Below are 12,652 nucleotides of genomic sequence, written 5' to 3' on the forward strand. Positions count from 1 at the left end.
ACCTTCAAAGCCAGCCCCACGCATCAGGCCTCTAGTGGGCCTGCCCAGTCCAGTACGTCCTGTTCCTGCTCCTCGCACTAGCCCTGAGGTGCGTGTCATTAGTCTGGCGCCTCCAAAGCCAGCCCCACGCATCAGGCCTTCAGTGCGCCTGCCCTGCCCAGCCCAGTACGTCCTGTTCCTGCTCCCCGCACTAGCCCTGTGGTGCGTGTCACTACTCTGGCGTCTCCAAAGCCAGCCCCACGGATCAGGCCTTCAGTGCGCAGTCCCCGTCCAGAGCTTCCGGCGACAGTTCCCCGTCCAGAGCTTCCAGCGACAGTGCCCCGTCCAGAGCTTCTGGCGACAGTGCCCCGTCTAGAGCTTCCGGCGACAGTTCCCCGTCCAGTGCTTCCGGCGACGTCCTACAGTCCAGAACCGACAGAGACGGCCCACAGTCCGGAGCCTGCAAGAGACGGCCCACAGTCCGGAGCCTGCAGAGACGGCCCACAGTCCGGAGCCTGCAGAGACGGCCCACAGTCCGGAGCCTGCAGAGACGGCCCACAGTCCGGAGCCTGCAGGGACGGCCCACAGTCCGGAGCCTGCAGGGACGGCCCACAGTCCGGAGCCTGCAGAGACGGCCCACAGTCCGGAGCCTGCAGAGACGGCCCACAGTCCGGAGCCTGCAGAGACGGCCCACAGTCCGGAGCCTGCAGAGACGGCCCACAATCCGGAGCCTGCAGCGACGCACCTCAGCCCGAGATCTCCAGCGACGCACCTCAGCCCGAGGTCTCCAGCGACGCACCTCAGTCCGAGGTCTCCAGCGACGCACCTCAGCCCGAGGTCTCCAGCAACGCACCTTAGCCCAGTGCCTTCAGCAGTGGTCTACAGCCATGAGCCTTCAAGGGGGGTGGGCAGGTTAGAATGGGGACTAAAGCCAGAGCCTGAGCCACCTCGGTAGTTGGAGGATTGGGGGGGTGTAGCACGAGAACCGTCGGTGGCGGCAGCCACCCTCCCTTCCCTCCCTTTAAGTTTGGGGTTATTTTTGTGTTTTTTTTGTGTTTCGGTGCATCCGGGGTCTGCACCTTTGGGGTGGCGGGGGTACTGCCACATCCTGACCAGTAAAAGGGGTTGTTTGTTATTGATGTTTGGTCAGGGTGTGGCAGTACGTTTAGTGTGTTTCTGGGTTTTTGGTTTATGTTCTATGTTTTCTATTTCTATGTGGTTTTTCTAGTTTTTCTATGTCTATGTTAGTTTGGTCAATGACCTCCAATCAGAGGCAGCAGTTTGTTGTTATCTATGATTGGAGGCCTTATTTAGTTGTGTGTGTGTTTCACTGATTTATCGTTTCACTGATTTACACTGGCTAAAGTAATGGGAAAACACGAGCGAATGGCGAGGGTTTAAATTCAGAACATCTATTACTGTGTGATGTTTGTTCGTTCTTGCCACCCTTACCAAGAACTTCCCAACTACAAATTCCCAAATCAGCTTGTCACGATCGTGATAATGGACGGACCAAGGTGCAGCGTGTGTTGAGTTCTACATCTTTATTTGCAGTGAAAACTTAAACAAAAAAACAATAAACATACAACGACCGTAAACTCCGTGGTGCTGAATGCACTCACACAAAACAATATCCCACAAACACAGGTGGGAAAAAGGGCTACCTAAATATGATCCCCAATTAGAGGCAACGATTACCAGCTGCCTCTAATTGGGAACCATACAAACCACCAACATAGAAATAAAAACACTAGAAACCCCCCCTAGTCACGCTCTGACCTATACACCATAGAGAACCCAGAGGGCTCTCTATGGTTAGGGCGTGACGCAGCTGACAGGGTTGTGAAGCCGTCAAGGGAGGAATATGACCACTACTGTGCTGCTTCACAGCAAGCGAAATGAGGAATCAGGAGAAAGAGTGCGCTTGATTGAAATGGAAAAGCGTCACGGTAGCTATTGATAAAGAAGAACATCAAGACAAAACAGCTGCTTTACAAGTGGGATGCATTGTTGAGCGCTACATTCAGAGGGGTTTGTGCTGAATGTACAGAGATTGTGACAGATGGTTAAATGGCGTGCCTTGACACGGCAAGAACAAGATGTATGTCAGAAGTGTAGTATTATAAAATCAAATGTTATTTGTCACATGCGCAGAATACAACAGGTGTTACCTTACCGCGAAATGCTTACTTAAAAGCCCTTAACCAACAATGCAGTTCAAGAAATAGAGCTAAGAAAATATTTACTAAATAAACAAAAGTAAAAAGTAGAACAATAAAATTACACAACAATAACGAGGCTATATACAGGGGGTACCTGTACCGAGTCAGTGTGCAGGGGTACAGGTTAGTCGAGGTAGTTTCCACATGTAGGTTGGGGTAAAGTGACAATGCATAGATAATAGACAGCTAGTAGCAGCAGTGTAAAAACAAAGGGGGGTCAATGTAAATAGTCCGGGTGGCCATTTGATTAATTGTTCAGCAGTCTTATGGCTTGGGGGTAGAAGCTGTTTAGAAGCCTTTTGGTCCTAGACTTGGCGCTCCGCTACTGCTTGCTGTGCGGTAGCAGAGAAAACAGTCTGACTTGGGTGACTGGAGTCTTTGACAATTTGTTTCTGCCTTCCTCTGACACCGCCTAGTATATAGGTCCTGGATGGATCTGGGTCCATGCCAAATCTTTTCAGTCTCCTGAGGGGGAAAAGGTGTTGTCGTGCCCTGTTCCTGACTGTCTTGGTGTGTTTGGACCATGATAGTTTGTTGGTGATGTGGAGTTATGGGAATTTTTTATCCCAATAATGCATTTAATCTTTAACCAATTCAACGAGGTTTGTAAGACCCTTGATTCACTAATAATTGGGCAAAGTCTCAGATTTTATAAAGAAAAGTTCAACGATCTTTATTCATGAGAGCTCTAAAGTCAAAAATGAGGACTCAGTCCTTTTATAATACACACATACATTCCTATCTTTAGACCACTCCCTTCTCAAACAACCAGTACTTTTCCACTAACCACAAAGAACCATAAAAGTTGCCTCATTTTTCAAGGCTTTCACCTCCCCTCCCCTATTGGGATCCTCTTGGTTTGAAACCCTCTAATGATTTTCTATTATCTACTCTACAACTTCACTCTGTTTACATCCCTACTAAAGAATATAACATCATAGTATTACACTACTAACAGATCTACCCCCATCCTGGTTTTATCTTCTCATAATTATCAAACTTTTCCCCCTATCCTACAATTTCAGAGTGGAACACTTAAGTCATTATCCTAACACATACAAATGATTCTAACATGTGGACACCAAGGAACTTGAAACTCTCAACACGCTCCACTACAGCCCCGTCGATGTTTCCTGTAATCCATGATCATCTCCTTTGTTTTGCTCACATTGAGGAAGAGGTTATTGTCCAGGCATCACACTGCCAGTCCTCTGACCTCCTCCCTATAGGCTGTCTCATCATTGTCAGTGATCAGGTTGTGTCGTCAGCAAACTTAATGATGGTGTTGGAGTCGTGCTTGGCCACGCAGTCGTGGGTGAACAGGGGGTACAGGAGGGGCCTAAGCACGCACCCCTGAGGGGCCCCGGTGTTGAGGATCAGTGTGGCAGATATGTTGTTGCCTACCCTTACCACCTGGGGGTGGCCTGTCAGGAACTCCAGGATCCAGTTGCAGAGGGAGGTGTTTAGTCCCAGGGTCCTTAGCTTAGTGATGAGCTTTGCAGGCCCTATGGTGTTGAACGCTGAGATGTAGTCAATGAACAGTATTCTCACATAGGTGTTCCTTTTGTCTAGGTGGGAAAGGGCAGTGTGGAGTGCGATTGAGATTACGCCATCGTAAAGAGACTTATACTTGGAATACGGAGGAGGAATGGAGAGGAAAAAGAGAGGCAGAGGAGGTCTAAGAGAGGGAGGGAGGAAGATGGTGAGCTTGAGTTGGTTAAAAATGGTGGAAAATGGAGATGGTTTGTTAAAGAAGAATGGTAGAAAGTGTAAGCAGAGTGAGCTGAAGACCGGAGGATAAATTGAAGTGAATGAGGGCAACGTATTGGAGGTGGTAGGTGTGGTGAAGTTCTCTGAGCCTGAGGATTGCACCGAGGATCAGGATAAAGATGTCTGTGACAGAAGAGTCATTGTCTTTCTTTTGAGTTATGATGTTAGGTCTTTGCCCGACAAAGTGACGTTAGGATATATAAGCTATCCTGTACGAGCTTTTGTGTAGAATACATTAAGTTGTTACAGGTGTCAAGCTTATGGGCATGTGGCAGCAGTGTGTAGGAGGAAGGTTCCTAGGTGTGAGAAGTGTGCAGAAGGGCATGAGACAAAGGAATGTGTAGCATTGGGGAAAGTAGTGGAATGTGTTAATTGTATGTGTGCCCATGGGGCTGGGGATCAGAAATGTCCCGTGCGAGAGAGGCAGGTTGAGGTTTCCAGGGTTAGAGTAGTGCAGAAGGTGTCATATCCTGAGGCAGTGAAGAAAGTACTGTAGAGCAGGGGTGTCAAACTCAAATACCCAGTGGGCCAAAATGTAAAACCTGAACAAAGTCGTGGGCCAACATTGAACAAATGAACCTTTTAATATGGACCCAAACAAGTTTTGCTTTAACATTGAATATGGAACAAGCATCGCTTATTACCATACAATATATAATTTAATAGTGGAGACATGCAAAATCTAATTTCAAATGAAAAAACACATCAATGGCATTCATTTATTAAATAAATAAAATTTAAATAAAAATCGTATGCCTCTTTTCTATTTGCAGCCTTCTGATTTAAATACCAAAATAAACTTTTTCCACTGGCTAATAATTTTACAAATAAAATGATTATAAATCAATCAACCATTCAAGCCCATGCCTTGTAGCAAGAAAAAGTGCACAAAGAAAACGTTAATTATTGCACACTGATCTAATCTGATGTGCCAAAGCCAGATACCTGGCATCTCCTCTTGGATGCTAGTTCATCAATGTCTGGGCTCAGGCTCTGAGCTGAAGAAATCCTCAATATCGAGCGAAGGTGTTCATCAGTCAGACGTCTCCTGTGAGTTGTTTTGGTCATCTTCATCGAGGAGAAAAGTTGCTCGCATAGATAAGTGCTGCCGAACATGGAGAGCATCTGAGCAGCTTGGGTGCGGAGCTGAGGCATTGTGTCAGGGATGAACCGTGGAAACTGTGCGGCGCCCACAGCATCATACTTTGACTTCAGTGTGTCGTTGCACTGGAGTTCAATCAGCTCCATTTGGATGTTGGTTGGTGCATTTTCCACATCAACTGCGAAGGGATTACTAAGCAGTTCAAACCTACATTTCTGGACATCGAAGTCGGCAAATTGCCGGCTAAACTCAGCGGCGAGAACACTGAGTTTTTCAGCAAACTGTGCGCATGGGAACACGGCGGTAGAGATCTGCGCTTTTATGGTTTGGCAGCAGGGAAAATGGCAAGGGTTTCCTTGCAGCATCTGATTCTCCCACAGGCACAGTTTAGTTTTAAAGGCCCTCACTGCAGCGTACATGTCTGTGATGATGCGCCCCCGCCCCTGAAGCTGCAGGTTCAGCGCATCGAGATGGCTCGAGATGTCACAGAGAAAGGCCAGCTCACACAGAAACTTTTGCTCCGGGAGCTCTGCTGTATCCTTCCCTTTGGTTTCCAGGAATTGACATATTTCCTCACGCAGCTCGAAACATCTGTTCAGTACTTTTCCTCTGCTTAGCCATCTCACCTCTGTGTGATACGGCACGTCTGCGTATTCCGAACCACACTCCTCTAGAAAAAATTTCATCTGGCGGTGATTCAGACCTTTGGCTCTTATAAAGTTAACTACCTGTGTTACTGTGGTCATAACATGTTCCATCTTTAGGGCTTTGGCACACAGTGATTCCTGATGTATGATGCAGTGGTAAACAGTTAGCTCACCTGCACAGTTCTCTTCCCGCATCTTCTCCCGAACCATGCCCACCAGTCCACTCTTTTTACCGCACATTGCTGGCGCACCATCTGTCGTTAATCCAACGAGTTTATCCCACGGCAGCTTTATTTCAGTTACACATTTGGAAACCTCCTCAAAGATTTCCTTTCCTGTGGTTGTGCCATGCATTGATTTGAATCCCAATAGCTCCTCCGTAACACACAGATTTGAGTCCACTCCACGGATGAAGACTGACAGCTGAGCAGTATCAGATGCGTCGCAGCTCTCATCCACAGCGAGGGAGAACGCAATGAAATCTTTTCCCTTTTCCATCAGCTGGTCATACAGATTGGTGGCAAGATCACATGTGCGATCAGCTACTGTGTTCCTGCTCAGGTTCACGTTTGAAAATGCTTGCTTTTTCTCTGGGCATACGAGGTCACAAACTTTCATCATGCACTTTTTCACGAACTCTCCCTCATTAAAGGGCCGGGCTGATTTTGCGATCTCTGCTGCCACTATATAACTAGCCTTTACAGCAGCCTCACTTTGTGATGTGGCTTTTTTGAACATATTCTGTTGTGAAACCAAACTTATTTTCATCTCCTCTACTTTCTGGCTCCTTTGAGTCATGTCCAGGTCCTTGTATTTGTCATGGTGTTTCGTTTCATAGTGTCGTCTAATGTTGTACTCCTTACTTACAGCCACGTTGACTCCACAAACAAGACAAACAGGTTTGTCTTTTACATATGTAAACAGATATTCTGCCTCCCACTTGTCCAGAAAGCTCCTGTTTTCTGCCTTTCTTTTCGCCATTTTTGGGAAGGGATAGCGCGCTGACAGTTGTAGCGTCTATGTTGCTATGACTACTGTCACAGAGGAGAGGGCGTTTCTGGGTCCTGTCCTGATTGGCGCGCGAAAACAACAGCAGAGCATTATGGGATTCGTAGTATTAGCGGTGAATGCGCTGTATAATACCGGCGGGCCAGCTCTAGTAGTAATTTGGTATTGTCTCGCGGGCCAAATATAAGAGTTTGACACCCATGCTGTAGAGGAAGATGGGTCAAGTGGGAGGGATCCTAAGAGGAGTGGTTCTGAGTAGAATATCTGTACCAGTACAGAGGGATAAACCAACAAGTGATATGTTTCAGTAAGACTGGATTTTGGGGATTTATAGCAATGGTTATCAACTGTACTGCAGGGATGGAACGTAAATCGCAGAAAATTGAGGTTGTGGTGGCAGCTGCAGAGAGCTATTTGGGTGTGCAAGATTTGATGTCAGAATAGTTACAGGGTGTGTTAAGTGTTGGTGTCCCATCCTTTCAGGCTATTGGCTTGAAGTAGGACTAAATATATTGAAATAGTGGAGAATGGTATTTTTAGAAAAAGTTGAATGTTAGATGGTAGGGTATTTGTTCGTTTTTTCCCCAAGCAAAGTATAAAGGAGTTATACTCCAGTCTAGTAGATGGCGGTAATGCAACATTTATTGGATGCCAACCGCTGTTAAACTTAATCGAAGAAGAACGCTTTTTTACCGAGCTCCGCACCAAACTTCAGAAAGATTGTGAAAAAAAAACAAGTTTACAGTCATTACTATTTTTATTTGTTCAAGATATAAGAACTTTCCTGTGACTGGAATAAGAATTGGATAATTTATTTTGGTATGTCCACGTGAAGTCGTGACAAAAAAAGAAAGGAAGAAGTTAGCCGTTCTATTGCTAATCAACAAGAGAGGAACGTGCTTATAGACAACTGCCATAACTACGCTTGCCCTATGGATAATATCATGCTTTCGAACGCTGTTGAAGATGACGAATTCCCCTCTTTACCGGTTACTCTGTGCAAACCTCCACCCTCCAAAAAACCCAATATGAACTCTGACATCATGGCTACCCTCTCCTTACTCATCAACTCCAAGTCTGACGCCATTGAGAAAATGGTAGGCGCAAACACCATGGTTATCGAAGCCTTGAAAAAGACTGGAGTTTGCATGTGGTGAAATCGAGGATGTGAAAACAAGAGTGGCAAAAGTTGAAAAAAAGTGTGGAAAAGAATAGCAATGTCTACCATAGACGTCTCACTGATCTGGAACAATATACAAGAAGATGGAACCTGAGACTCTACGGCGTGCCAGAGGTGGAGAATGAGGATGTGCGAGGAGAGGCTATCCGCATCTGCCAAGAAGTTATGCCTGCAGAGAACAACAAAGTTGGTGATACCATCGACGTTGTGCATCGCCTCGGCAAGAAGCAACAGCAAAACGATTCAAGACCAAGGGGTATCATCATCCTCTTCACTGCCAGATTCTACAGGGATGCTGTCTGGAAAGCTGCTAGGAAGAACGCCTTCCTTCAGAGCCATGGTATGCGTTTCGCCGAGCATCTCAGCCCGGAGGACATAGTGTCATGACGTTGGCCTGTGGGTAAGGTTTATGACCCCCCCCATAAATACCTTTCTCCCTTCCCTCTCTCTCTGACTCTACTGAAGGACTCTTGAATAGCCTTTGTTAAACATAGAGAGTCTGGGATCATCAAACAAGTGGGGGGAAAGGAACCATATTTCAGTAATAGAACCAGTTGAAAATATGCGTTGGTACTTAATGAATATGATGTCAGTTCGGTTGTCATCTGAGTTATTATGACCGATGACAAACTGTATCTGCAAAAGTACACATTCTAGTTATCAGATTCACATGGAATTGTTGTGCAATTTAAATATGAAACTATTTGTGTAAAGATTAAATGTACTTTTAGCTTCCAAATTAGAGAATTGGGTTTTCATAAGGTTAGAGCCCTGCTCAATCAATGGCCCGCCCCTGTGAAGAGACATGGGTTATAAACTATGAAACACACACTTCTCTCCCTCCACTATATAAGCCCTTGACGAAAATGTAACCTTCTGTTCCGAGGACGATAGGACGACGGTACATACGTTAAAAAGGACTAACATGTCAACTACAGAACTAAGCCAACCTCAGCGTGAGCTTTGGCTGTGAATGGTATGAACTTTGAAATATTATTCACTAAAGACTTGAGATATACTAGCCGTTGAGTTAGCAACAGCAGCTGTAAACGTGGGCTAGGAAAGGACGGACGACATATCCAGTCTAACACACAATGAAGATACTACAACGTATCCAATTTACCACCAGAGACATTCTTCTGAGGACAGCAAGATCTCTGTTGGGCAACACGACCAGCATCTATGACCAACCTACCGAAGCGCAGCTCAGAGTAAATAGTTATTGCATTTCCCTTTTCCAAATGGGTGGTAATTTAGAATGCATAAGATACTGTATTTACGAAAGCTTAGCTTCTCCCTTTGTTCCTGTTACTTTCTCCCCTCGGGTGTAGTTCGTCTGAGGAGGAGACGTAAATGTCTGTACCTACGCACACAAGGTAAACTAGATGGATGGGGAAGAAATGTGGGGTGTAATGAGCGGAAATAACCAGACAACAACCAGAACTCAATGTTAGCCCTCGGGGGATGTTTAGTAAAGTAATTAAGCAAACAATATAAAACACCCATAAAGAACCAGTAATAAAACAAAAAAAACAAAAAAAACAGGGAAGGTAAGAAAAGGGAATGTTTGGGATCGGGGTCCAAGTAATGAAAATAAACAAAAGGTCCCTCCTCTTCTACATACCTAATCCTTCCTAACAAACTCTAAACCCTAACCCACTTTCCTACCTGGTTCCAAAATAAAATACAAGGGTGACACCCGCCCGGCTAACCTAGTGTGTAAAACAATGGGTTATCTACGTGGGAATGTACACCCATGGGCAGATCTACCTTTTCCCTTCTCCAGGACCTAGGTATGTGGAGTACATCAGGAGGACAGGCTGAAACACAAACAAAGATAAATGTAAACAACAAATCATCAAATCCTCAACTAGCAAAAAACAAAACAAGTGTTCTCTCTCTCTCTCTCTCTCTCTCTCTCTCTCTCTCTCTCTCTCTCTCTCTCTCTCTCTCTCTCTCTCTCTCTCTCCTCTCTCTCTCTCTCTCTCTCTCTCTCTCTCTCTCTCCCTCTCAGAGCTCACACGGCAAACAGTTATCCTCTCGTCAATCAGCTACAGCTGCCAGGACTCCGGACTGAAGCCACACCCACCATCGTCAGCCGCAACTCAGTACACCTGTAATGCCCAGAAACACAAACACACTACAAAGGAAAATGGGGAGCAAGAAAAACGCGTCACACGTAACAGTTCCTCAGTCTTCCCGCTCTTTCATTCAAGCCCAACCCCCTCTCTTTGTGTAACCAGCCGTCATACAGGTTCCGTCCACCAGGGACGTTTTCTGTATGACATAATTTGCATTCTGTGTATATGTAATTCTGTGTGATTAGTTAGGTATTTAGTAAATAAATAATTAAACCCAATTTTGTATTGCTGATTCAACTTGTTAGCCAGGGTTCGTGAAGATAACCAAGAATTTACAACTTTCAGATGAGACTGAAATAAGATGATGATTAATATTGACTGCTATTGATGTAAAATATTACTAGGTCTTTAAGAGTTTATTCGGAAGATAACAGCTCTATAAACATTATTTTGTGGTGCCCCGACTTTCTAGTTAATTACATTTCCATGATTAGGTTAATCAGGTAATATTAATTACAGAGAAAGGATTTTATAGAATAGCATGTCATATCACTTAATCCGGCATAGCCAAAGACACGACAATAGAAAGAAGGAACAAGTTGTGGACAACGATCAAGAAAGCCCAAAATGAGGGAAAGGCTGCTTACTTCGGCGGAGGACGAGGCTTCATCAACGGTTCAGAAATCCATATTCCTCCCTAGAATCTCACCAGAAGGAACAGATTGATGGTTTCGGCCATGGTATTCTCATTTTCCTTGTATTGATTAACGTTACCTAACAAGCATCAGGTGAATATTTTTATTAGTTTGTTCTTGTATGACCAGAAGGCCTATTTTGTTTACAAACTTACGAAGAAGACTGAAAGTTGTATTTATTTTTTATGTAAATAGTAACTAAGATAATGTTTTAAAGGGAATACAGGTCTGCTCTGACTTTACACGGTTATTGTTCTATTTAGTTATTAATACTTATTTCCAAGTGAAAAAGGTCTTAGGAACATGTACAGTGAGGGAAAAAAGTATTTGATCCCCTGCCCCCTGACAAAGAAATGATCAGTCTATAATTTTAATGGTAGGTTTATTTGAACAGTGAGAGAGAATAACAACAAAAAATTCCAGAAAAACGCATGTCAAAAATTGTATAAATTGATTTGCATTTTAATGAGGGAAATAAGTATTTGGCCCCCTCTCAATCAGAAAGATTTCTGGCTCCCAGGTGTCTTTTATACAGGTAATGAGCTGAGATTAGGAGCACACTCTTAAAGGGAGTGCTCCTAATTTCAGTTTGTTACCTGTATAAAAGACACCTGTCCACAGAAGCAATCAATCAATCAGATTCCAAACTCTCCACCATGGCCAAGACCAAAGAGCTCTCCAAGGATGTCAGGGACAAGATTGTAGACCTACACAAGGTTGGAATGGGCTACAAGACCATCGCCAAGCAGCTTGGTGAGAAGGTGAGAACAGTTGGTGCGATTATTCGCAAATGGATGAAACACAAAAGAACTGTCAATCTCCCTCGGCCTGGGGGTCCATGCAAGATCTCACCTCGTGGAGTTGCAATGATCATGAGGACGGTGAGGAATCAGCCCAGAACTACACGGGAGGATCTTGTCAATGATCTCAAGGCAGCTGGGACCATAGTCACCAAGAAAACAATTGGTAACACACTACGCCGTGAAGGACTGAAATCCTGCAGCGCCCGCAAGATCCCCCTGCTCAAGAAAGCACATATACATGCCCGTCTGAAGTTTGCCAATGAACATCTGAATGATTCAGAGGACAACTGGGTGAAAGTGTTGTGGTCAGATGTGACCAAAATGGAGCTCTTTGGCATCAACTCAACTCGCCGTGTTTGGAGGAGGAGGAATGCTGCCTATGGCCCCAAGAACACCATCCCCACCGTCAAACATGGAGGTGGAAGCATTATGCTTTGGGGGTGTTTTTCTGCTAAGGGGACAGGACAACTTTACTGCATCAAAGGGACGATGGACGGGGCCATGTACCGTCAAATCTTGGGTGAGAACATCCTTCCCTCAGCCAGGGCATTGAAAATGGGTCATGGATGGGTATTCCAGCATGACAATGACCCAAAACACACGGCCAAGGCAACAAAGGAGTGGCTCAAGAAGAAGCACATTAAGGTCCTGGAGTGGCCTAGCCAGTCTCCAGACCTTAATCCCATAGAAAATCTGTGGAGGGAGCTGAAGGTTCGAGTTGCTAAATGTCAGCCTCGAAACCTTAATGACTTGGAGAAGAAGATCTGCTAAGAGGAGTGGGACAAAATCCCTCCTGAGATGTGTACAAACCTGGTGGCCAACTACAAGAAACGTCTGACCTCTGTGATTGCCAACAAGGGTTTTGCCACCAAGTACTAAGTCATGTTTTGCAGAGGGATCAAATACTTATTTCCCTCATTAAAATGCAAATCAATTTATAACATTTTTGATATGCATTTTTCTGGATTTTTTTGTTGTTATTCTGTCTCTCACTGTTCAAATAAACCTACCATTAAAATTATAGACTGATCATTTCTTTGTCAGTGGGCAAACATACAAAATCAGCAGGGGATCAAATACTTTTTTCCCTCACTGTGTATGTAAAAAAAAAATATTCAATTTTTTTATGATCAGTTTTCACATACGCTAAAATAGTAGGTACCCT

At 44.7% G+C, this 12,652-nt stretch overlaps 1 pseudogene; it reads right to left on the reverse strand.

Moving 5' to 3' along the window:
• Positions 1 to 4,536: 4,536 nt before the first annotated feature.
• Positions 4,537 to 6,907, reverse strand: LOC106577040 (general transcription factor II-I repeat domain-containing protein 2 pseudogene; annotated as a pseudogene).
• Positions 6,908 to 12,652: the final 5,745 nt, after the last annotated feature.

This window comes from Salmo salar, chromosome 02 (assembly GCF_965601325.2).
Source record: "Salmo salar chromosome 02, fSalSal1, whole genome shotgun sequence".
NCBI classification, from domain to species: Eukaryota; Metazoa; Chordata; class Actinopteri; order Salmoniformes; family Salmonidae; genus Salmo; species Salmo salar.